The sequence below is a fragment of the Cavia porcellus genome, unplaced genomic scaffold (assembly GCF_034190915.1).
Source record: "Cavia porcellus strain 051 isolate PalLab524CR breed Dunkin Hartley unplaced genomic scaffold, mCavPor4.1 scaffold_3, whole genome shotgun sequence".
NCBI lineage: Eukaryota > Metazoa > Chordata > Mammalia > Rodentia > Caviidae > Cavia > Cavia porcellus.
Window position 1 is genome coordinate 10,529,506 of NW_026947486.1, and position 24,600 is coordinate 10,554,105.

At 44.8% G+C, this 24,600-nt stretch overlaps 1 long non-coding RNA gene across 1 annotated transcript in view; it reads right to left on the reverse strand.

Moving 5' to 3' along the window:
- The window catches only part of LOC134475347 (uncharacterized), a 30,143-nt gene extending 26,970 nt beyond the window's left edge, over positions 1 to 3,173 (reverse strand). The window contains exon 1 of the long non-coding RNA XR_010046468.1: positions 2,976 to 3,173. This is a non-coding gene — a long non-coding RNA (uncharacterized LOC134475347). The remainder of the gene's footprint in view (positions 1 to 2,975) is intronic.
- Positions 3,174 to 24,600: the final 21,427 nt, after the last annotated feature.

Genomic DNA, 24,600 nt, shown 5'->3' on the forward strand with positions numbered 1-24,600 from the left:
TTCCTCCCTGTGGATTCAAACACAATCTAATGTGAGCAAAGCTAAACTATGACTTCCTTGGTGAGCACTGACTAGCTGCTCTTCTCTGCTGCCCTGAGGTCCATCAGGAATTCACATGAAAATACTGCCCAAGCCAGACACGGTGCTGCACACCTGTAATCCCAGCACTCAGGGAGACTGAGGCAGAGGACAGCAAGTGGGTGTCCAGCCTGGGCAATTTAGTTACTTAGCAAGACCGACCCTGTCTCAAAGTAAACATTAAAATAAAGCGCTGGGGATATAACTCAGTGTGAAGGCCCTGGGTTTGATGCCCAGTGCCACAAGAAAAAGAGAGAGAGAGAAGAGGAACAGAGTGGAGCACGGAGGAGAGGAGAAGAGAGGAGAGGAGAAGAAAGGAGAGGAGAGGAGAGGAGAGGAGAGGAGAGGAGAGGAGAGGAGAGGAGAGGAGAGGAGAGGAGAGGAGAGGAGAGAGGAGAAGAGAGGAGACGGGAACCCCAAATGCTACCTGCTCCTTATGAAATGAAGGAGTCTCTCTGCCCCCAGGGATCCGTGAAAAAGCCACCCTCTTGGCAACTTGGAAACAGAGCACACTTCCTAGGGAGGCCAGAAGCTGAGGTCCAGGATGACTATGTCATCTCAGATAATTAATGAGCAACTAAAGGAATGTCAGTCACCACTAGGAGACCAAGGGGCAGGGAGCTGTCTCTTTGACATCACCAGCACCCCTTGTGATGGGTGTCTTGCCAAACACCCTCAGTGGCCTTTGAGGAAGGACTTGCTGTCCAGCTCCCAGATCTCGACCCCTTTATGGACTTCATGGCCTGCTGAGCTACCTGACGTGGACCTGCTTAGGGAGCAGCCCATCTCCAATGACCAGTGGCTTCAGGGGCATCACCTGGGCAACTCAGCATTATGGTTGGGTGCACTCACTGGCCAGGGCCTCGCCAACCCTCACCACACAGCCAGGTGCTGGCAGGGCCACCGCATGGGACAGTGAAAGCAAATTATTGAGCTGAAGCTGTTGGCTGCTGCCTTGGTGACATAGCTGACCACCCTGCACTAAGGAACCCCCAGCCTGGGTATTCTGTGCTAAGTTGAGAAGAAACTGTGGGCCACTGTAGCTGTCTGGATCTTGGTTTCCTTACTTCTGAAGGATCTTTCCCAGTTCCAATATGCAAATGGCTAGTCACTCACTATGAAATAGAATCAGAGACAAAATAAACTGCCCACAGGGCCCACCATCACAGTGTGCACTCATAACCTCACCACAGTCGGCCCTGCCACTTGCAAAAGGGCTCTACACCCACTCAGGGCGCCCAAGGGTGTCTCAGGAGGGAAGTCCCTCTGAGGGAGCACTGAGAGCAAATGGGGCCCAGGAGGAAAGCAGAGCCCTTTCTCTAAGTGTTTTTTTCTCCAGGTTTGGCTGAAAAGAGTCAGCCATTTGGGACTCAGAGGATGACCCACGAACCACCGGAGGAAAATGGCCTTTGGGAGCAAATGGAGGAAGCGGGGCTGGCCCACTCCCATACAGCCAAGGGACATGGCCCACCCTCCTCACCCTGGGTTTGCGCCAGAGCACCCACTGTAGCTGGGAGGGAGTTGTGGGCCCAGGTAGACCCAGAAAACAGCCGCAGCCCTCTAGTCAGCTGCGAGTGTTTGTTGTCACAGCTGCTCCTCCAGCTCGACTGTTCCAGTGAGCAAAGGAATCTGTTTGTCTGAGAAAAAGAATGTAGCAGAGGCGCAGGGGGGGGGGGGCAGCCCAGGCAGCAGCCACAGAACTCCCCCAAACCAGCCAACCACCCAGAGTCATCACCCAAGAGCTGGGATGCCAAGTTCACCAGCTCAGAGACACCGTCCTAGCTCCACCCACACCCTTTCAAAAGGCTGTTCCGCTGTGGCCCAGGGCTTTGCACCGAGTCCCCAGGGCAGGTGCCAGGCTGGCAGGCGGGGCGCACAGAACAGAGGCCCACCCTTCCACCTGAGGTATTTTATTTACTTCTCCCTTTAACAGACAGCCCTCCCCCTTCCACCACACACGCAGTCTGAGGAGGAAGTCAGTCAGCTGTGTGTGTGAGGAAAGAGCACGCAGGACTGAAAGCAAACAAGTCCTCACAGCCAGGCTGAGCGCCACGGGAGATGAAGAAAGCAAGCGAGAGGTGTCAGGAGACACCCCAGCTCCAAGGCCAGCCCAAGGCCAGCCCAGCCAAAGAAGGCAGAGCTGGGCCAGGGGAGGGTGAGAGCCATCTGCCAAATAAGAGGTCCAGCCAAAGCCCTCCAGGTCTAGCATAGTGCTCTGGAGCACTCTGAAATCCCAGCTGTAGACCAGGCAGAGCCAGTCCAAAGATTACCTTTGTTTGGGTGGCTGTGACCATGGGGACATCTGGGATCCCAGGAGAAAGTCTGTGTCTCTCCAGGTACTCTTGGTACCCATGCCTGCCCACAGCTCCTTCAACAGCCCTCTACAGTGACCAAGTTGTCTCTTGGCTGGAACAGCGGCGGAAGGTAGACATAACTTCTGGCACGTTCCCCACTGCTATTGCAATCTGGCTTGTATTGAACCTCTCGGGTGTGGGGGAGTAGAATATATATGTAACCACTGACTTTCCCCCCGAATCACTTTGACTCAGATTAGTAATATCAGCTTCACCAAGGTCCTCTCCTGTATCAGCCTCTTTATATTCAACCCCTGTGAAAGGCTCTAAGAGGCTGAAGGACTTGGTCAAGTTTCCAATGCAAGAGTGACGGAGGGAAGGCATCTTAGGTTGTATCTGCCTGAGGGAAGGCGTCTTAGGTTGTATCTGCCCGGAAGCAGCCCCAGAAATAAGGACTTAGGCCAAGTGATCCACTGGAGAAGCGGCCAGTGAGGTAGAGAAGGAAAGTAACCAGTAAAGGGGGTATTATTAAACAAGTCACCAGAATGACACACTGGGGTCAACCCCATTGGGTTTCTTTGAGAGATCTTAGCATTATCTCACCTGAGGAGTGGAGAAGCTGAGGTACGTCTCCCCCATTCCCATCTACCGTGGCCTCCGTACCCTCGGGTAAAGTTCTCATGCCCTCGGAGAATGTTCCGGATGGGAGAGTGCCAAAGGAATTTGGGTAGGGGCACCAAGAACTTGCTGCAGAAGTTGACCTCATGCTGTCCTTTATGTGGCTGGCACCTGAGACTGGAATCTTCAGTGTCTTCCAGCTAGTCTAGAATGAGATCAGTCAGTCAGTAGTCATGGTGACGGAGGGAGGGGAACACAAACAACTTCTCCACTCACGCACACACCCACACATGCTCACATGCACAGGCACACCCCTACACATAGGGGCACCCAGCAGCTTGTGCCATTTGAATGGAGCTGGGCTTTCAGATTGACGTCCAAGTGAGGATTCCCTTGAGGCCTGTGGCCCATACCAAGTGGGTAGGTGTAACTCCCAGAAGGTCCCATGCCTTAGAGTAAAAATCCAGATCCAATTCCCAAATTTACCGCCATACAATCCAGGTCAGGAGGCAGGTTGCTGAATATCCCAGTGCCTATAAAATGGAGATAATCCTCTGAGGCTTGTTCTAAAAGTCAGAAGTGAGAGAGAGGATGGCCTGCCTACCGCAGTGCTTGGTCTAGAATAGGGATAGTTGGCCCTAATTTTTTTGATTGAGGTAAAATTCACATAACATAACATTCACTATTATGAGCATATTAAAATGCACAATTCAGTGACATTAAGTGCATTTCCAACATTGTACAACTATCACCACCACCTAATTCCAGAACATTTTAGCACTGGAAGAGGAACCCTGAACCCATTCAGAAGCCACTCCCTTTATCCTCTCCCCCACGCCCTTGCCAGCTACTGACTGACTTTCTGTTTCTATACATTTGCCCATTCGTAACAACAACCATAAATGGACTCATACAGTATTTGACATTTTGTGACTGACTTCTTTCACTTAGCACAATGTCTTCAAGATTCATCCACATTGTAGTGCGTGTCAGTGCTTTACTGTTTTCCATGGTTGAATAATATTCCATTGTGCAAATCTGCCACATGTTGGTTATCCATCAGTGGACATTCGGGTTCTTTGCCTGCTTGGGCTGTTATGATTAGTGCTGCAGTGAACATTCATGTAAAGTTTTTGTGCAGATGTACGTTTTCAATTCCCTTAGGTATATATCTAACAGTGGGATGAATGATCACATAGTGACTGTGTGTTTTAACTTTTTGAGGAACTGTCAAACTCTTCCATAGCAGCTACACTGTTTTATACTCCCATCGGGATGCATAAGGGCTCTAATCTCTTTAATTCTTACCAACATTTGTCATTTTTTCTTTCCTTCTTTCTTTCTCTCTTCCTCTTTCCCCCTCTCTTTCTGCGTGTGTTTGTTGAACAGCCATCCTATGGGGTATCAGTTGATATCTCACTGTGGCTCTGATTCACATTTCCCTAATGACTAGTGATGTTGAGTACCTTTTCATTTGTTTATTGATCTATATTTTTTAAGATGTTGGTCATTCCAGCAAAAATTACCCTGGGATAAGCAAATACACAAGAATGCAGACTGAATCTAGTAGGAGCAAACGCTCTAGGCCTCAGTCCCCTGGGTTAAAATGTCACAACACCTAGTTGGTTTTAAGGACTTGGGGCATTGGGTCAGTTCAGTGATTAGGAGTGGTACCTGGGCTGAAAAGGAGGAGACCATAGGGTCAGCTGCTCTGTCTATTGATTTCCTTCTTTGGGATACATTTCCAGGGTTAGGCTCAGCAGGATAAAGGGAACAGACATAATTGTTGACACACACTTTTAAACAATCTGTAGGGTGGTTTTAGTATGACTTCTCAAGTACTGGGTGTCATTATACTTTTTTAAAGTTTTTTATAACCATGCATAAATTTTTTATATTTTTATTTTATGCTTTCATAGTATAAATATAAAACTTCTTTTTAGATGTGATATTTTCTTTTAGGGAGTTATTGCTGTATTTTGCTCATTTATTAATAATTTCTTATCGGAGGAGCTGCGCGGATCCGGAGCCGCCTGCAGAGGCCCCTTCCTTTGTCTGGAGGAGGAGGGGTCCCGGGTTCCTGGGGCACCTCGGCCCGTACCCAGCCGCGCCTGGCCGTCGGTGTGCGGAGGAGGAGCTGCGCGGATCCAGAGAGCCTGCAGAGGCCCCTTCCTTTGTCTGGAGGAGGAGGGGTCCCGGGTTCCTGGGGCACCTCGGCCCGTACCCAGCCGCGCCTGGCCATCGGTGTGCGGAGGAGGAGCTGCGCGGACCCGGAGCCGCCTGCAGAGGCCCCTTCCTTTGTCTGGAGGAGGAGGGGTCCCGGGTTCCTGAGGCACCTCGGCCTGAGCCCAGCCACGCATAGCCATCTGCGTGCAGAGGAGGAGCGGGGTAGATCCGGAGTGCCCGCAGGAGGCCCTTCCTTTGTCTGGAGGTTTGTGGATATCTCTGCAAGCAGGGAGGGATCACAGGCTCCTGAGGCACTGCGGTCTGTGGTGAGTACCCTAACCCGGCTGCGATCCAAGAGCTGTGGATCTACCAAGGGGCAGGTGGGCGCACAGTGTCCCTGAGGCCCAGCTTGTCTGGAACCGCGGAGTTCTGAACAAGCAGAGAAGGGCCATTGGTTCTGCAGGCCCAATGGCCTGGGGTAGAGTGGTGCCAGAGTCTCAGTAGCTGCAAACATAGAAGGGGATTTTCAACAGATCCTGAGGAGGCTTTCAAATAACACTTGAAACACAGAAATATAGGAAAATGACAAAACGAAAGACCAAATTACAACCTCAAACCTCCAGCCCATCTCAGGAAACCCTAGGAGAAGTGTATTTAGAAGAAAATATATCCCATCCTCCTCATATATTAGACACAATAGCTACTGAAGTTGACAAGCAACTCCAGGAAGCTTTAAAGAAATTCAAACTCGAAATAATTTCCCAGATAAAAGAAGAAATGATAAAAGAAATGAAAGAGATTCTAAATATATCTAAAGAAAACACAGATAAAAAATTGGAGGAATTAAACAAAAAGATAGAATCCCTAGACGAGCAATATAAGAAACAAACAGAATACATAATGCAGATGCACAGAGATATACAGGAAATAAAAAACTCCACTGAAAGTTGTAAAAACCGCCTTAATGAAAGTGAAGATAGAATTTCAGACCTTGAAGACAGGATTGCAGCAAGTGAACAGGAAAGGAAAGATCTTTTAAAAATAACAAGGAATCAGGAAACAACAATTCAACAACTGCAAGATGATGCAAAGAAGAATAACATAAGAATGATAGGGATTAATGAAAAAGAAGGAGACAACATAAAGGATATCAAGAGGATATTTAGAGAAGCAATAGCTGAAAACTTCCCAAGCATGAGATCAGAAACTGACATCAGGATCAGTGAAGCATATAGAACTCCAAATAGTCATAACCAAAATAAAACTACACCCAGACATATAATAATCACCATCCCAGAAATCCAACACAAGAATAGATTATTAAAAGCTGTCAGAGAGAAAAGACAGATCACTTATAAAGGAAAACCTATCAGAATCACAGCAGACTTCTCATCACAAACAATAAAGTCAAGAAGAGCATGGAGTGAAGTATTCCAGATCCTAAAGCAAAATGATTTCCAACCTAGACTGATATATCCTGCAAAACTATCATTTAAAATAGATGGTGAAATACGATACTTCCATGACAAAGAACAGCTGAAGAACTTCATGAACACCAAACCAACCCTGCAAAAAATATTGAAAGACAGTTTAGATACACAAAGGAAAAAACCACTAAGCAAAGCAAATAATTAAACAGAACAGAAAGATAAAGATGCAACAGCAGAGAGATAAGAATCCTACAATTAAACAACATTTAACAGTAATAACCATTAATGTAAATGGTCTCAATGCACCAATCAAAAGAAACAGACTAGCAGAATGGATCAAGAAACAAAATCCAACCATATGCTGTTTACAGGAAACCCATCTAACCCAGAAGGATACTCACAGACTGAAAGTCAAAGGATGGAAAACAATTCTTCATGCAGCAGGAATCCAAAACAAGGCAGGAGTAGCCATTCTGTTTGCAGACAACGTGAACTTTAAACCAACAATGACCATAAAGGACAAAGAAGGTCACTACATACTCGTAAAGGGAAAACTCCAAGAGGAAGAGATAACTATCTTAAATATATACGCACCAAACTCCAGAGCACCCAGTTATATAAAACAATTATTAACAGAAATGAAAACTCAAATTATCAGTAACACAATTGTAACAGGAGACCTTAATACACCACTGACACCAAGGGACAGATCGACCAGACAGAAAATGAGCAAAGAAATAACAGAACTGAATCACACCTGTGAACAAATGGGTTTGATAGACATATACAGAATGTTCCACCCAACAACATCAGAATACACATTCTTCTCAGCAGTACATGGATCATTTTCTAAAATAGACCATATATTAGCTCATAGAACATATTTAAACAAGTGCAAAAGAGCTGAAATCATCCCTTGCATGTTATCGGATCACAGCGCTCTGAAATTAGAAATTAATGATAAAAGATACTGCAAAAATCCCACAAACACATGGAAACTGAATAACACACTCTTGAGTAATCAGTGGGTCACAGAAGAAATTAAAGAAGAAATCAAACAATACCTAAAAGAAAATGAAAATGCAGATACAACTTACCGGAATCTGTGGGATACAATGAAAGCCGTTCTGAGAGGAAAATTTATTGCACTGAGTTCCCACATCAGGAAAACAGAACGAATACAAATAAATAACTTGATGCTACACCTCAAACAGCTAGAAAAAGAAGAGCAAGTCAAGCCCAAAGCCAAAAGAAGAGAGGAAATTATAAGAATCAGAGCAGAAATCAATGCAATAGAGACTAAGAAAACAATCCAAAGGATCAACAAATCAAAGAGTTGGTTCTTTGAAAGAATAAATAAAATCGATAAGCCCCTAGCCAACCTTATTTAAAAAAGGGAAGAAAAAGCTCAAATTCATGCAATAAGAAATGAAAAAGGAGAAGTGACTACAGACCCAATAGAAATACAGATCATCAACACCTATTTTGAAAACCTCTACTCTCAAAAGTTTGATAACACAGAAGAAATAGACAGTTTCTTAGAAGCATATGAAGTGCCAAAGCTAGATCAAGAGGATGTAAAACTGTTGAATAACCCAATCTCGGTTACTGAAATTGAAAATGTAATTAAGTCCTTACCCACCAAGAAGAGCCCAGGCCCAGATGGATTCACTGCAGAATTCTACAAGAAATACAAAGAAGACCTAATGCCGACACTCCTCAAACTATTCAATGAAATTGAAAGGGAAGCAATCCTGCCTAAATCATTCCTGGAAGCAAATATCACTCTAGTACCAAAACCTGAGAAAGACCCAACTAAAAAAGAGAACTATAGACCAATCTCCCTAATGAACACAGATGCAAAAATCCTCAATAAAATATTGGCAAATAGGATCCAGCAAATCATCAAGAAGATTATACACCATGACCAAGTGGGATTCATCCCAGGAATGCAAGGATGGTTCAATATACGCAAATCAATAAATGTAATTCACCATATCAATAAAGCCAAAAATAAGAATCACATGATCATTTCTATAGATGCAGAAAAAGCCTTCGATAAGGTCCAACATTTATTCATGATAAAAACTCTACAGAAAATTGGAATAGATGGTCTTTACCTCAATATAATAAGGGCCATTTATGACAAACCAACAGCCAGCATCATACTAAATGGCCAAAAATTGAAAGCCTTTACTTTAAAATCAGGCACAAGACAAGGATGTCCTTTATCACCACTCCTATTTAATATAGTACTGGAAGTACTAGCCAGAGCAATTAGGCAAGAAAGAGAAATAAAAGGGGTAAAGATAGGAAAAGAAGAAGTTAAGTTGTCATTGTTTGCAGATGACATGATACTCTACATAGAAGACCCCCTAAGCTCCATTGAAAGACTCTTAGATACAATAAATAAATTCAGGAATGTGGCTGGATACAAAATCAATACTCAGAAATCAATAGCATTCCTATACACAAACAACAAAACCACAGAGAGGGAAATAAGGGAAACTGGACTATTCACATTAGCAAGCAAAAAAATGAAATATTCAGGAATTACTCTTACGAAAGAAGTGAAAGACTTATACAGTGAAAACTATATTACACTGAAAAAGGAAATTGAAGATGATCTCAGAAAATGGAAGGACATCCCTTGCTCATGGATAGGAAGAACAAACATTGTGAAGATGGCCATTCTCCCAAAACTCTTATACAGATTCAATGCAATCCCAATAGAAATACCATCAACATACCTTATAGATCTAGAGAAATCACTCCTAAATTTCATCTGGAACCAGAAGAGACCTAGAATCGCAAAAGCAATTCTAAGCAGCAAAGACAAAGCAGGAGGCATCACAATCCCTGACTTGAAATTATACTACAAAGCAACAGTAGTAAAATCAACATGGTATTGGAATCAAAACAGAGCTGAAGATCAATGGAATAGATTAGAAGATACAACCACAACTACAAACACACTCAACCACCTTATCTTCGATAAAGGAGCCAAGCAGGTTCACTGGAAGAACGACAGTCTCTTTAATAAATGGTGCTGGAAAAACTGGCTCTCCATTTGCCAAAAACTAAAGCTAGACCCATGTCTATCACCATGTACTAAATTAAAATCTAAATGGGTCAAAGATCTGAATATTAAAACAGAAACGCTAAATCTATTGGAAGACAAATTGGGTAGAAACCTTGGAGACATAGGAGTAGGTAGAGAATTCATGAATAGGACTCAAACTGCACGGGAAATACTTCCCAGAATCAATAACTGGGACCACTTCTTATTAAAAAGTTTTTGCATGTCAAAAGAAATCTCCAGCATAGTGAAAAGAAAACCCACAAACTGGGAAAAGACTTTAGTGAACTCTCTCTCAGACAAGGGACTCTTGTCTAAAACATATAAAGAATTAAAAAAACTCAGACCTTCAAAATTCAAAGATCCAATCCAAAAATGGGCATCTGAGATGAATACGCAATTCTCAGATGAAGAAATGCAAATGGCAAATAAATACATGAAAAAATGCTCATCATCATTGGTCATTAGAGAAATGCAAATTAAAACCACACTGAGATACCATCTCACTCCTGAAAGAATGGCCAGGATCAAGAAAACCAACAACAACAAATGCTGGAGAGGCTGTGGGGAAAAAGGAACTCTCCTGCACTGTTGGTGGGAGTGTAGACTGGTACAGCCTTTGTGGAGATCTGTCTGGAGGTTTCTCAAAAAGTTGGGATTGGAAATCCCATTTATTCCAGCTATTCCACTTCTAGGCATATTCCCAGAAGAACTGAAAGCATCATACCACAGGGATATATGTGCACCTATGTTTATAGCAGCACAATTTGTAATCGCCAGATCTTGGAAACAACCCAAGTGTCCATCAACTGAGGAATGGATAAAAAAGTTGTGGTATTTCTATACAATGGAGTATTATTCAGCTATAAAGAAGGATCGCATTGAGATATTTATCAATAAATGGGCGCAGCTTGAGACCATACTCATAAGTGAAATAAATCAATCTCGCATGTAGGAATACCGAATAGTTTCCCTAATGTAAGTAATGATTCAAATATATAAAAATATGTGATAATCATGATTCCCCATTATGTGGCCTTGAAGCCTTATAAAATTTTCACTTATTAATTAGAAAGGCTTTACTCTGGGCTTTTTGATATGGAAATATTTGAAGCTATAGTATATGAAGTTTTATCCAAATATTTTAAGGAAAAAGACAGACACTATGGTAACTACTATTCTTTAAAAAAAATTATTTAGCTATTTCTTATGTTTATTTTAATTAAGGGAAAAACTTAAAAAATTAGGATATATAGTAGTAACTCTTTTTGATCTCCTATTAACTTGTTTTGAAGTCCTGTAATACTCCCAAGATCTTGTTTTGACTGATTAGACTCTGTTCCATTCTGTGCGATAGTAGCAAGTTTGAAGGTATAGGCAACTAATTTGAAGGCAATAAGATTCACAAAGATGCCCATTCTGGTTTGACTATTGTCTCCTTTGGAAGTCCTGTAATGTTCACAATGCCTAAGTTTTATTGGTCTTGTTCTCCACTGTTTTGTCCGGCTTTATAATATCTAATGAGATGGACAATTCCTTTTAAGGAAACAAGAGACAATGTTGATAACCATTGTTGATGACCTTGTACTCTGTTCTAAATCATATGCTATGTCTATCCTTGGTTTGGACTTACAGCTTTGTTTTGCCGTATTTGACTTTATTCTCTCCCCCCCAAGAGAGTAATGAGAACTGAGGAGTAATAAAATCCAAAATGTATAAATTTTGTTATAAAAAAGAGAGGGAGGGGAAAAAAAAAAGAGCTCTAACGGATATAACAACAAGTGTGTTTAGGGATGTTAAATAGCTGACTATATTAATGTTTTTGGATCATTGAACACAGCTGTTTGCAGTCTCTCCGTTTGAATGTCTACTTTGTATTCTTTGATACTGTGATTTGAGCAACTATTTCCAAGATGATATTATGTAATCTATTAACAGGTGATTTCTTACTGTTATGTTTTTTTTTTGTAGTTATGTATTAAGTGTAACCTTACACTGCTTTGTTTTGTTTTGTGTTTTTCTCTTTTTCCTCTTAAATAAAAAAAAAAAAAGAAAAAAAAATAATTTCTTATCAGTTCAAGTGAGCTCTTTCATAAAATAACTGTATCAACTGTGTTTTTGTCTTTAGTCTCTTTATAGTGGTTGGAATGTGATTTGGATTTTTTCTTTCCCTTGTGTTAGGCATTTTTGGTTACCTGTACAGTTAACCTTTATTTTCTATTTTCTGATTCCTTCCATCACATCAAAACTTTAAGTCCTTCCCCAGAGGCAGAACATGGACTTAAGATGTGATTCTTCAGCAGAAAACCTTCCAGCTCCTAAGAAATCACATCTCTCTGATGAATCATGTGACATTGGCTACTTCCTGTCCCCAAGGCCTGCCTGGGAAGGCAGGGCAGAGGGAAGTCATTTAGAATCACTGTAAAGAACATGGCTTCTGAAGCCATATGGCTGAGTTTAAACCCCAGCTCTGTCACCTGAACAAGTTACTTAAGTCTCCATGCCTCAACTCCTCTATCTGTAAAATGGGAATGCTACTGGTTGCCTCTTGATACCTTGTGGAGCTTAAATGGCACCCTAGATATATCTAAGTGTGCTTAGGTAAAACTCCTGCAGGGAAGTGGGAAGGTGAGGTGGGCACTTTCAGCTCCTGCCCCAAAGGGCCTCAGGCAGGTCTGTACCTGGTCAGGCTCCTCTGCTAGCTCTTCTGTCTTCTACTTGCTTGATTGGAGGTGGCCAGCTAAACTGGCCAGCTGCCTTCATCTACCCGGAGTTCCTCACCGTGGTCCTCATCTCTCTGTACAAGGTGGATAGGTACCAGCTGGGGATGGGAAGAACCAAGCCTGTTTTGTCACTTGGACTCCACTGCCCCCACTTCCACCCTCTAATCCCCCATCACCCCACCACACCAGGTAGTTTAGAACCAGAAAGTTTAGTCAATGTAGCAATTAGAAATTTTATTAACACTAAACCGGAGAAAAGCCTAGGAAGAGGGGCAGGATTCAGAAGCCCGTGGGGGAGGTGGGACGTTAGAAAGCCAGTCTGCAAGGTTGGAAAGGTAGCATCCCCCAGCCAGACAAGCCCTGGAGAGAAAAGGGCCACGGCAACCCTTAGGTCTCCATGCTATGGAAAACTGAACACCGTGATTCATCTATCCCTCAAGCGAGGTGAATGAAGTTCAAGCACCTTGTGTCAAAATATAATCTTCCCTGCCTTCCTAACTGCCCCTACCATCCACAAATATTTGCAACTGCAGTATGATGGCACCGACTGCTAGAATACTAATCGCTAGCCTTGTGGTGATCTTGGCCCACTTGGCCCACATCCTCCACTCTGGTCAATTGGCTCGGCCTTCTATGGGCCGCCATCACTCTGAAGTTACACAAGAAGCAGTTGAGGCCAAGGAGGTGAGCACCTAGGCAGTGGTGGGGTCTCAGATGTTCTCAGTCTCAGCCTAAAGTAGTGCTCACCCTCAAGGGATTCTGAAACCCTGAGTGGTGGCCTCCGCAGACCTGGCAGGTTCTGATTCTCCGGGACTAAGCCTGGGCTTTTTCCAACAGGGGCCAGGTGACGGCTGGGGTCCACATCAAGCCTAAAATTTCTGGCCCTGCATTGTAACTCCTCCTTGTGTATATAATGAAATGCTTCCAGCAGCCAAGCATGGGCAGATTTGGGTCTTTTCCAAAGAATCTGTTAATGGCAGCTTATCCAAAACATAAGGCAGCTTCCAGATGCTGGGTGTCTCACACACACAGGAAGGAGCCTGGACAGCAGAGAAAACAGCACCCCGGGTATGGGGCTCGAGCACATGGGGTTAATTCTGAATCTCTTCTGAGAAGTGCATACAACTGGGAAGGAAGAAGGTGGCATGATTGCTTATATACAGACCCATCAAGGTCTTGACTGTGTTAAAACCCAATCATTACTTCAGGTAGTAATGCGTTATAGGCAACGTCTCCTGCTTATGCTCAGTAATGCATGAGTCTCGGAGCACTGGCCAGAGAAATGGCGAACCGTCGTATATTGAACGAGTGATAATGGAATCCAGGAGGTGGAAATTACAAGTTGAAAGGTAAAATCGATGCCCTGACTGTGAAATGACTGACCGCCTGGGGAGGACCTGTGAGGAGGTGTGCCTCCCTTGCTCCGCACTGGCCTCAAAAATGCTCCCCGATTCTGAAGTTCCTTGAGGGCAGGGAGCATAGTTTAATCTTGAGTAATCATATCATGTCTAGGCTGAAATGGGCCTTGGGGAGCAGCCAGCCCTAAAATGGCAAATCGGTTTCGTTTTGGTGCCAGCTACAATTGGTTAGCGACAGCTGCCTGCAGCGCTGGGCTGAGAAGTGTTCTGTGTGTCTCTGGGCTCTGGCCACGATCAATTAGCCATGCTTACTACCAGCAGGGGGTGATGGGGAGGTGGCACTTTGCTCCAATTAGCCAACCCTGATGTGGTCCCACTTGCCCAACCAACAGATGAGGCAAGAACTGCTACACTGCCCTGTCTTTGTTACCAACCACACCCCAGTGCATTCCTGTCCCCTGACAGGCATCCTCCGGAAGGGCTAGGAACTAAGTTGCGGGGGTGGGGGGGGATGTTACATCTTCAGCACTGCTAACCTCTAACTGAAATCAAGCACTTCATTCCGTTTCAAACCCTTGCCGCCTCAGTACCACCTGTGACCGTCACCAGTGGAAACCACAGCTATATCTTTGGAGCACATCAGAGTTGCTGCTGCTATCTCTGAAGATTGCTTACATCCCTCACTAGCACAAAATGATAGCAGTTATTAGATCTGCCACTAAATCTTGTTATTTAATGCATTAATAAAGAAGCACATATATTACTGCCATCCAAAGTTGTTTTTTAATATTTGGATAACTGCATTTTGCTATAATTGATTTCCTCTTATTGCTGTCTTACGCACGTAAATATGTTAGTCTGAGAAGGTGTCCACATGCTTCACCAGATGCCAAGGAGTTGCATGGCCCACAAATGGTTAAAAAGCCCTTGCCAAGTTTTGCTGCTGGCAAAGACCTGGGAGCCAGGGCCCTGCCTGCCCTTGGCTTCAGGCAGAGAAGCTGGTGTGAGTAGCACGGGTGGCCTTTGGTACCTTATATTCTTTGCTGTGATTTGGCAGCAGCTGGCAGCTGAGACAGTGAGAATTGGCTGCTCTCCACTCTGGGGAGACAGCTAACCTCGGGGGCTCCCTGGGCTCAGATGCCCAGACGGTGACAGCGCTGGCCCTGTGCCAGGCCTTCCTGGTTTGGCCTTCCAAAGTGATGGTCAGGCTGGGTCACCAAAGCAGCAGCAGCGTGCTGCTTGACTCCATTTTCCTTTTCTCCTATGGTGACCCTCCCCTTCCGCCAGACTGCAGTCCCCCAGGAACCCGAAGGGCAGACCTCTTGGGGAGCTTACTGCTGCAGCCCCCACCTGCCTGTAGCTCTGGGCCCAGGAGATGAAGCTAACCTGGAGATGTCAGTGAGCTGGCCCAGGCCACATTGCTGTGGACTCTGCCTTCCTGTTTTCATTTCATTTTCAAGATGCACAAACCCTCCTCCACGAGGCACACAGATGCTGGCTTGCAAGCTACTTGCCCTTAAAAGCACCTCAGAAAATGATCTGCTTCATCACCACTGTCCCTCTGCAAACCAGGAAACCAGCTGAGAAAGGGGACATGCCCTTCCCACATGGCACAGGCCCCGGAGTGGAACCCAAGGCTCCAAGCCACCAGGCCAGGCCTCCCCCCAACACTGCACAGCCTCATAAATAATGCAAGATGTGGGCATGGTAACCATCTGTCTCGGGGTGAGAACCAGTAAAAATAAAACTCAAGTCTCCCCTGTTCAAAATCACCTTTTAATGAAGTAAGGGAATAAGGCTACCGCAGCCGCCAATTTCCAGGGGTCTCTGTTCACACTGAATTCTCTGTAACTGGCACAGCATAGGGAAACATTTGTTTGTTATATCTCTCAAAGATTCCTTGAGAAGTCCTAGAAGTGATGTAGAGGAAGAGTGGAGCCCCCTATGTTTTATCAGCATCCCCAACAATGTCTCAGAGACACTTCAGGGACAGAAGCTGCAATGTTGCCCAAGGCATCTCCCCCATGCCAGCCTGCCTGAGAGACAAGATTCTGCCACTAATCGGGACAGGCAAGGACTGGAGAGAACACCCCACATCTCCATGGTTTCATGGAATTCTCAGAAGGCTTATTTCTTGCTCATTTCCCTTCCCAGCCAGGCATTCCAGAATTAGCCTTCCACAGAGTGCCTCAGGCGCCCAGGCCTCAGGCTTCTCCCACCTTGTGGAAATGGCGCTACCAACTTCAGTGTGGAGTCTTCAAGGTCAAAGCAAAACAGGAAGAGAAAATGGTGGAACCACAATGGGAGATTTTTATTTTTATGGCTGAGGCGCATGACTTCTACCCACTTTCCATAGACTAGAACTCAGTCACAGGAAGCTGTGAAATGTAGCCTAGCTGGAACTTCCAAGCCTCGCATGGAAATGGCTGTGGTGGGACCAGTGTCCCTTCCTCAGATACCAATGTCTTAGTAAAAGTTCTTTTGGTTGCATGTGACAAACAAACTTGTGTTGGGTGGAAAACTACTGGGTAGAGATGACCAAATTTCTCTGGGTGCCTCACAGAAGCCAAAGGAATGTTGACCAAGCCAGTTGAGGCAGAAAGGACTGCAGAAGGGAATAGGGGTCATCAGTAGTTTCTCATTCAATGACCCCCCCCCCCGTGGATTTTGACTGCTTTGCTTGGCTCCATTTACTGATTCAACAAATATTACTGAACACTTCTAGATGCCAGACCTGGCTTCACAGCTGGGATCCTAACAGACCAAGTCCCAGCCCCCATCTCTTATCTACAAGATGCTCAGACAACTGGGTCATACAGTCACTTGAACAGGAGGAGCTTCTGGTTCCGCAGTCAGAGCAAGGGCCTTAATTTGAGTTTCCTGGAAAGCAAACCAGGAGACAAGCTTTGGGTGCCCATGGTTTATTTGAGAGAGAAGACCAGGAAGTACCAAAAGGGAAATGCAGTGAAATGGAAAGAGGAGAAGACATGGAGGGCAAGTGAGTGTACAAGTTATCACTGGATACAAAGGGGACACAGTCCCACAAAGGCACTTCAGGGAATCTGTCTGCAGGATATCTCTAAATCAGCCCACCCATGGGCAGTGAAACCTGGGACTTACCTGTCAACTTTGGTGTGTGCTGGGAAGGGAACCCAGAGCCTTGGGGATGCTAAGTAAGTGCTCTACACTGACTGAGCTGCATGATCAGCCCTCTTATCAACTCCTTGATGGTCACTGGTTCAGGGAGACAGCCAATCACAGAAGACCCCAAAGCAAAGACCTGGGAAGTTGTGAGTGGAGGAACTAACAGTCTCTGATATGCCTGAGAGCTAAGCTTCTCCACATGTGGCCCAGGACCCTCCCTCTATTCAGAAATCACCAGTGCAATTCCTTGTGCTCTTCCCCTACCTCCACAGACCTTCTAAGAAGAGCCTACAAAGGCATCTACTGCGTGCTGTCCAGGTGAGTGATGCTCCTCAAAGATCATGACTTAAAAACGTCCAAGCCAGGCACAGTGGTGCACTCAAGAGGCTGAAGCAGGAGGATCTCAAGTTTGAGGCCAGCCTGGGCAATTTAGCAAGTTAGAGGTCAGCCCAAGCAGCAAGACTCAGTCTCAAAAAAGAAGAAAAAAAAAGAATGAAAGAAAGAGAGAAGAAGAGGAAAAGAAGAAAAACTTCCAAACTTCTTCTCACTATAACCTGCAAGACCTTCCTGCCCTGCCCAGGCCTACCAATGAGATCCAGTGTCTAGCTCCCTCCACACTTGGCAGTCTCTCACCCTACTCTGTAACTGAGCCCTCCAAGCAATCCAGTCCCAAGGCTCTTGCACTCACCTTTGCCTCCACCTAACTGTCCCTGTGTACCTCACCTCACTCAGCTCTTCCCCAATCGATGTGTGTTAAGTAGTCCCCCCCCACACACACACACACATGTCCCCTTTGCCCTTCAATTGTTTATTAGAGTAGAAGCATTCTAAGAACAGAGACCTTCACTGCCTTTATCACCACTCAATCCCCCTCCCCAAAACTAACCCTGGAACATAGTAGATGCTCAGGAAATACTGGATGTGGGCACCGCCACCAGCTTCACAAATTCATTTCAGGGGTAATCACCTCCTCATACAGAGCAGAGGAAGCAGGTCATGGCAGAAGTTGGAGGGTTTCTTCCAAGACAGCAGGCTCAGATATAGGTGCACATCATTGGAAGTCCCCAGATTACAATGAACACATTCTAACCTCTGCTCAGCTCCTGCAAAATGAGAATCCTTACCTGCAAGCATGGTTGCCAGAATTAGGAGCTAATTAAATTTCCATTTAGACACTGCAGTCGGGAAGTGCTATTTCAGGTATTGCTTCCTGTCACCAGAGTATGCATCTCCAGCAGGCTGGTGGCCTTCTTCTGTGGCCATCACCAAGTCCCCACTAAGAAATGCCATGAAAAGGGAAGAAAACCTGCACAACCCCCATCGCTTCCATCTGCACCCTTGCTCCCTCACACTTATGCTTATGAACATCGAGCCCTTAACTGAAACCTAAGAACCTAGGCCTAGCTGTGGGCCAAGGTCACCTCTTTTCTATCTGCCTCTTCTCTGCAACCCATCACCTCCCTCACAAGATGGGATGTCTAAGAGAGATGTGGCAACATCTCACAGGGGCAAGATTGTGAGATTTCAGTTGCTTCTTGTATTTCAACCTCCTTTCCGATCTGGGAGGGGGAAAGAAAGCCAACCCAACCCACGTGGGCGCCTCCGAAAACAAGCCGAGATAAGAGCTTATTGACAGCCCCAGCTAGCAGGGCCCTCATTCACACCGCTTCAAAGACAAACACTTTCCGTTTGTCGATTTGTTTTAGGCCTTGCCGAATCTGCAACTCTGTGGCCTTGACTCTAAAAATAAATCTCCTGCAATAATGACGAGGCTGTTGCAAAGGGGAAGGCATGCAGAGAGGGAAAGACAGAGGGAGGCGAAGCGAGAGCAGGCAGGAGGGAAACCGAATACCCAAACAGGAAGAAGGGATGTGGGGACATAGCTCGGGCTGCTTCCTCCCCACCAACAGCCTGGTGGGTTGCAAAAGCCCAGAGCTGAGCAGGGCTGCACCCCCAGGGCCTGCCGTTCCTCGGAGCTGGACTCGGAAGGGGAAACAGTCCTAGCTAGTCGTTTTGCCTCTGGCAGCCTGCTGCTAACTGTGGTCCCTGGACCAGCAGCTTCACCTGGCAGCTTGTTAGAAAAGTGTATTCTCCTGCCAGCCCAGACCTTGGGGGTAAGAATCTACATTTTAACAAGTGTGACTCACTAATGTGCATTAGCATGTGAGGAACTGGGCAGAGTCCCTAGTGTTTTACCTAATGCAACTCAGTGTAGTCTCTGAAATCTCCATTCAGATTAATGGAGAAGTCAGCCCCACCTCCATTAAATGGGGCTTGGTCCATAACTTCCTTTCGTTTTTATTGTTGGAAAGTAACAAGGATTGAACCCAGGACCTTCCATGGATCTATATCCCTTTTTTGTTCTTTAGATAGGGTCTCACCAAGTTACTAAATTGCCCAGGCTGGGCTAGAACTTGGAATCCTTCTGCCTCAGCCTCTCAGAGTGCTGGGATGACAGGAGTACACCAAGACGCCAGTGAAAACTTTCTTTTGAATAAAGGAACCTAATGGCTTCTAGCCAGGGCTCTTGGTGACCACAATGCATTTGTTAGAATGCTGCAGTTCCCGGCCCCTGGGATCATTGGGCCTCTCTTTGACCCGTTGTATGATCACCTCAACACTGACATGATTGCAACACTCCAAGTTAGAACTTCCAACTCCAAGAACTTCTTTCTCTAGGTATTGTCCTTTGAGTCCCTTCCTGCCTGGGCTGCTGGCCTGAAATGTTACCCGCCTCCTCATCTTTACGAAACTCTATTTCATGGTCTCAGTGGTGAGGTTTTGATACATGCCGCCACCTCCCCTTTCGCTGTCCCCTCCACTTGCATCTCCCTGACATATTTCAACTGCTCCCTACTGTTCTCATCACTTCTCCAAAGAGGCCATCCTTTCCTTCTTTCTGCCTCGGTGGTCATAAACTTGGTTATTTAATGTGGATTCCAGTCCCCTTGCTCACACACAGGCAGGGCAGGTGAACAGTCAGGCCATTGTTTAGATGCTGAGCAGGTGACAAATAGTTATGGTTGCTCTTTGCTGGAATTCTAAATAGTGGCTGTCACTCTTCATTGACTATAAAATGTACAAATGTGAATGATAAGAAAGAACATAACTGTGGCCCATCTTATCAAATTTATTTTAGTTGTGCTTTAAAATCAATTTAATTTGTAAATTATTCATGGCATGTAGCAGCTATTACAGCCTTGCACTACCAAAACCTCTGCTTTAAAGATTGTGCTACCTTTTTCGAGACATTTTGTAGATGCTTTTTCTCATTTTCTATTACAAAAGTAATTCATATCTATTTTAGAGAAGGTGGATACTACAGATAAGCAAAAATAATTATTTCATTATTATCACCTTTAATCCTATGACCAAGAAATAATCGCTGTTAACATTTTAGTATATCTCTCTTCAGACTTTCTTCATTCTATACACACACACATACACACACAGACATCTCCCCTTCCTTCTGAGGGCCATTATATGTGTGTTAGCTCATCTAGAAGACATTACAGCCACCATTAGTTCCTTACCCCGTGTGTCATAGGCCCCCAAACTCATGTATTCTAGAGCTAGCCCATATCATCAGCTCTCCAGATCTGATTAATACACATCTCTTTCCATCTTTATGTTCAGTAACATGTCGAATCTTCAGATCAGCCGTGATAGAAGATCCTCCCCATCAGGGATTTGTTGGGTGGTGTTGTTGTTGTTGCTCTCCTTCTTCTTCTTCTTCTTCTTCTTCTTCTTCTTCTTCTTCTTCTTCTTCTTCTTCTTCTTCCCCTCTTCTTCTTCTCCTCTTCCTCCTCCTCCTCCTCCTTCTTCTCCTTCTCCTTCTTCTTCCTCTCCCCCAACAGCCAGCTGTTAATTATTTACCAGCATACCGGGGCTGAGGATATGGATGCCTCAGGTCAGCTTTCCTGGGCAACCTAGCTATTCATACAGGCCCACTGATCAGAATGGTCTTGAAGATGGTTTAATGTTCTGCTGCCTCCAACTCAATATTATTTAATTTTTTTCCCTGCAGGACTGTACTAGGCAGGGACAGAACCCAAGGCACTGTACTAGTGAGCTACAACCAAGCCCTTTCATTTGTTTATTTTGAGATAGGGTCTCATTAAGTTACCCAGATTAGCTTTGAACTTGCAATCCTCCTGCCTCAGCCTCCTAAATAGCTCAGATTCCAGGCATGCATAAAGGTGCCTAGCTTCATTTGAAATTCTTTTCTTTTATTTTAAAGAGGGTACAATTTTTATTTTAAAGAGGATAAAACAGAACAAAACAGATCATAAGGAAACAATTTTAAGAAACACAGATTTCAAAGCAAGACCACTGGAGATCTTCACTATCTATCATACTGTCTCTTGTTTTCTTCCAAATAGTTGTCCCCATCTTCACACACAGTGAATACATATTGAACATTATAGTACTAAACTAATCAGAACAGGATGGTGAAGGCTTTTTAGGTCTTCAAGACCAGACAATAGGGAAGTCAACAATGGCTGCCATAATGTCTCTCGTTCTCTTTGAAATAGTTGTCCATATCTTTACGTATGTGGAAGTTAAACATAAGAGACTACACTAATCTCACTCTGAACAGTGAATAATAGTATTGCTAGATTTTATATCATAGTGCTACAGAATTAGCACTGGGTTTCTTAGTGTCTCTTCTTCAGAGTATCTGTTCACTACATCATGCATTATATAATCTGTTCCCATAAACTGTTTAGAAATTCTCCCCATGTGTGAATCTTTACATGTATACCTATCCTTTCTGTATCATAGGGAAAAACAGATCAAAACAAGACAACAAAACAAATTTCATCTGAAACTCTTTAGCAATGTTGAGTTTGAACCCCCAATTTTCTAAGTGAAATCTAATAAGCCAACAGAGCACACATGTGTTGGCCTGTCCTGTGGCTTCATTCGACAAAGTGATTCACGATGCACAGATTTCTGATGAACTCACAATGCATAGGAGCTCAGTGAGACTTGAAACAGCTAAAAGGTAAGCATATCACGTGTTACATGCGCACAGGAAGCAGGCAGTGGACAGCCCTGAGAAACTAGACTTTTTTTTTGAAATAGTGGTTGCTTCACATGTACAAAAACGGCAGAGGTGTTTAAAGAAACACAGACGACCGAGAACTCCTCTATTCTTTCTGTTTTCTTTTGCCATGCTGAGGATGGAACCCAAGGCCTCACGGATGCTGTACTGCTGAGCTCCATCCACAGCCTTTATTCTTCTGCGTAGGATGTCTATATACCCACTCACAACAAAAATGGAGACACTGAGGAAGGGGAGAAATAGAGCCACTCAAAGCCTACTTTCCTCTGGGTCCTTCCTTACTCAGTGGTAAGCTGGAGCCAGAGCGCTGTACAACGTGAACATACCAAGAAGTCAAACAAATCAGCTGAGTTCGCTCTGTGCAGCGTTCCACTGTTCTGGGAGAGAACAAAATGCATATGCATATCTGTGCAATGAAACACAAATTGTGTAATTCTGGTGATTCTGCTTACTAGTTAAATGCTGTTATATTTGCATTTAAAACTGACATCGCACAATATATAGATGAATGGTACATTTGTGTTAATAATTTAAATTTTTAATTTTTCTTTACTTAGAAACACATTAAATAGCAAATAAACACCATAACCCAAGAGAGAGCACGTGGGAGAAAGCAAAAAGCCGTATGTTTTAGTGTCAGATGTACTTTGAATGCTTGTGTCCCTTCCAAAATCCATGCTGAAATTTAATCTCCAATGCACTGGGAGGTGGAGCCTTTGGAAGATGGAGCCTCTAATGTATTGGAAAGTGGGAATTTTGCGGGGGTAGCCTCATGAATGAGAACCCTCTCATGAGCTTCATTGACTGCCCTAAGGTATGGAATTTCAGAGTTGTGTAGTTATACAAGCAGAGGAGCAAAGGTTTCTACTTCCTGCCTTCTGGGAGCCTTGAACCACCCTAAGGACAGTCCAGGCTTCTCTGCTGGAGTAGCACAGGGACAGCAGACACGGGAAGGCACAAAGCACCTCAGAAGGCCAGCCAAATGGAACCTTCCCAAGCTCCAGCTCCTTCTGCCTTCCAACTGCAATCACAGGAGAGACCCCAGGCAAAAACCAGCGGGCCGCGCTCTGCTGACTCCACAAAGCCTGCAAGATAATAAGAAACTGTTGTTCAATGCAGTAAGCTTTTGGGATATTTGTTTATCAGCAATAGATAACTGCAACAATGTTCCAGTTTTATAATCTGTGTTTTTAAGATTGCAAACAGAAAAGGCTAGACTTATTTCTTCCAGAATACTAAGTAGCAAATACTATGAACTATTAAAAGCAGATCTCAAAATTTAATGTGTCTGAGATTTACCGGGGGTGGGAACAGAGGAGATGCATTAAAAATGTAGCTTCTCTCACACTAGTCTCCCAGATTGCAGGTTAGTAAATCTGGGTGTGGCCAAGCCGTCTGTACATTCTCGAGACCCTCCGATTCGAGACAGACTCTGACGCAGTGGTAGCAAAGCTATGACAAGTGTGCGCCGCGGGCTGACTGTATCCCTGAAAGCTCTAAAAGGCTCTCCATCGTGGTTCTAGCGGATCACAGCTGGTGAGACACTGCTTTTGAGGGGTTTCTCCACAGTGGCAAAGGGGTGTTAATTTCAGTGGTAAGGGTCTCAGGCAAGCTTTGATGGTAGGCTGGGAAGATCTGGCATAAGGATAAGCCTGGCTATCCTAGAACTTTCCTTGGCATATATTTTGAGAAACACCCCAGAAAGCAAAGGACAGTGGTCCCTGGGACAAACTGCCCGACACACAGAACTTGAACAGGAGAAGTTTGTTTGGCCCACAGTTTCAGCGATTCCAACTCATGACCGGCTGGCTCCGAAGCCAAAATGGCCCGGTGTAAGGGTGTGGCAGAGGAAAGCAGCTTAACTCAGCACAGTCAGGAAGCAGCGGGAGGAGGGAGCAGGGGAGGGCCGCAGACCGTGGGAAGGCACGCCTCCAGTGACGCACCTCCTCGGGTGGAGCTCCGCCTCCCAACAGCACACAGCCGTGAACCCATTCCCGGATTCATCCACTGAGGCATACAACACCCGCATGACACAGCCACCTTCCAAAAGCCCCACCTCTGACACATGAGACTTTCGGGAGACAGTGTAGATCTAACAAATAACAACACTCTCTTGTTCTTCCACGTTAAACAGAACTTTCAGGAAAGATATCCAACTCTTGCCCACTCGAAGTCAGCTTACTCATAGGACCACACATGGGAGTTGAGGAAGCTCAATCATCTTCTGCACGCATCAGACTCTTCCTTTCTTTTTTCATTCCAAAAAGATGCATGGGTGGCCCCAAAATGCCACCTGATTTCAGTTCTTTAGAGGGAGCTAGAAATCACAAGGATATATTTTAAGTAGCTATATCAAAAGAAAAATGATACCACTACAATTCAAATTTCAGTCAGATAATAGCTTAGGCATCTTACATTCCTGGCTCCTAGTGTGGTGCCCACCTCCTAATGGGTGACCAGTAATTGTTTGCCAAGTGGATTATACCTAGTTGTCAATAAATTTCAAGCATCAAATAAAGCAACAGTCTCGATGTCCTACAGACATTGTTGGATACAATTAGCATTCAGTGGACCTCATCCGATCCTTGTGGGAAATGTCCTAAAAGAGAGAGACAGTGTGAGCATCTTGGTGAAATTTATTT